Source organism: Hyaena hyaena, unplaced genomic scaffold (assembly GCF_003009895.1).
Source record: "Hyaena hyaena isolate Hyena2069 unplaced genomic scaffold, ASM300989v1 scaffold_1048, whole genome shotgun sequence".
Lineage (NCBI taxonomy): Eukaryota > Metazoa > Chordata > Mammalia > Carnivora > Hyaenidae > Hyaena > Hyaena hyaena.
Window position 1 is genome coordinate 426996 of NW_024081671.1, and position 2810 is coordinate 429805.

The window sequence follows — 2810 nt, forward strand, 5'->3', positions numbered from 1 at the left end:
GGAGGGCACTTGTGGGGATGAGCACTGAGTGTTATGTGCAAACTAATTTGACAATAAACTATTTGTAAAAATAAATAAATAAATAAAATAAAATAAAAATTTAAGTGTAGATGCACACATCACAATCAATAGTTACTTTATATTATGTGACTTTCTATGCATTTAATAAGGATGAATAAATACTGAGCTATATCCACTAACATTTTATTTTCTTTCTTGATTGTGTTCAAGAGTTTATTATCTGAGTAAATCAAACCAATGTAAATTACCTCATGACACATGGAAATTAATGAAAAGCATAGGACACATTTCAGTCATGATTTAAGCAAAATAGTCTAGGTAATGCAGAGAGAAGCTATGGTCAAATCCCCTTTTCATAGCAGTGGACTACCAAAGTGAAGCAATGGTTTTTCTCCAGTGGAGTGACATTCCCTTCACTTTAGTGAAGATTTGACCTTGTCCACTAACATTTTAAATTTCTGAGAAAACATTTTAAAAAATAAAAATAAAATAGTGGTAATAAGGGCACCTGGGGTGTTTAGGTCATGATTTCACGGTTCATGGGCTCTAGCTCCACATCGAGCTCTGTGCTGACAGCTCAGAGCATGAAGCCTGTTTCAGGTTCTGTGTCTCCGTCTCTTTTTGCCCCTTCCCTGCTCTCTATCTACTTTTGAGAGAGAGAGAGAGAGAGATTAAAAAATTATTTTAATTAAAAAATAGTGGTGAATATATGAAAATGATAGAAAATAGTTGTAACATGAATGAAATCTGAAAAGAGAGGTCTAGAAGAAAAGGGGCAAAGTGTGGCAACTAAATGGAGGGCTAAAACAAAGCAACAGGTCCAAAATGACCAATAAGTTAAAGATATAATAGCCCAAGTCTTTTGACTTGTGGCAAACCGACACAGTGAATATGAGCCCTCCTTCTATTAAAAAGCAGAGATGCGTGAGATACATTATTTATCAGATATTTTTTAAAGATCTCATTATGTTACAAAGAAAGAAAAAACTTCAATGTGCCAGAAATAAAAATGCAATCACGAAAATGAGAATGAGCACAAGCATTAAGGACTCTTGGGGGGGGTGAAGTGAGTTTGGAAACCACGTAATATGCTAGACACTGGAATTTTATTGCTATTATTATTATTATTTACAAAAGGCACACCTAAAGCACAAGAAGAAAAAAGAGAACAATCTAAAGTAAAATACTGGAAAGTGACCTGACTGACCAGGAAGAAAACAACCAAAAAAAATTAGTATAGGCGTATGATTATGAAACAAAAAAGGCCGTCAGGCAATCAATCTAGATATAGAGATAGGTCATCACTTAGTAACATAAGGATTGAATGATCCTGTAATAATTAAATAAGCTAAACAAGTGATTAGAAATATCCCCATAAACACTTATTCCAGACAGTTTTATAGATAAATTAAACCAAACTTTCAAAGAGTAGGATAGGTAATTCCAAACTTTTACAAACTCTTTCAAAAAGAGCAAACAAAAAAAAATAATTCAAATTTTAAATATAAGAACACAAACCCCAGCTTTTTAAAATGAGGACAATATAACCTCAAGACCTATAATTAAAGGCAGTAGAAACAAAGAAAGTTAAAAGTCAATTTCACACACGAATACAGATGAAAACCCAAACAAAATATGAGTAAAATAAATCCAGTGTTTAACCTAAGAAAACAAGATTGGTTTAACATTAGAAATAAATTAAATTAATTCATTCTGTTGACAGATTACTTTTTTTCTAAAAAAATCACTTTAGGAAGTAAATAGATATTTTTAATAGAATTAAATGCTGTTTTGTTGTTTTTAATGGAAATAGAATGTAGCTTCCTTAATAGAACACGTTTTCTATCACACACCAACAGCAAATTCCTTACTTAAATGCAAAATACTTAACTAATTCTCTTTAAAACTACAAATAAATAAGAATGAGAGCTATTGACACCTGCATGTGATAAGACACATTCAACAAAAGGTAAGGAGATTACAGAGAAAAGAACAAAACTGTCACTATCGATAAATAAAATTGGTTTATATGTAGAAAAATACAAAGCATAACTTTTAGAATCTATGAGAATCTCTAAGCAGCCCTTGGGTTTGACAAAAACAAAAATGCTATAAATCAGCAACAACCAAATGATGGAATTTAAAATAATTTCAATATTTTACATATACATATGTATGCAAACACAGATATGTACACCTATGTAGGAAGACATTTCAAAAGAAGTACTAGTGTTTTTAGTACTATAAGGCTTTATCTGGTCACCTAAACATAGCCTAAATAAACTGAATGTTGTATTTTATAATTCTTTCCATATTGATCAATAGTTCCTATGAAAATCCCAGTAATTTTCTTCTTTAACTTGAAAAATGTCAGTGTGATATACATATGGGAGAGTGAATGACAATGAATTACCTCAAATTATATATGAGGTAAAATGAAACAGTTAAGCTAGGACTATGTTACAAGTTATAATGACATTATACTGCTATAATAACAAATGTAGCGTGGTATTAGCGTAAAGGGTAAAAAAAAAAAAAAAAAAGCAATGGGGCAAAAACAAAGGTCTTAGTAGTATTAGTACCAGACCTACCATATATAGAAATGTGATTTATTATAGTATTTGTATTGCTGGTAAGTCAGTAGAGCTTTATTATTAACTAATTATTCTACATATCTACATGGAAAATGTTAACCATAACTTACCCTATAAAAAGCAATCAAATCTTGGTGAATTAAAACATAAATGTGCAGGGGCACCTGGGTGGTTCAGTCAGTTAAGCATCTGACT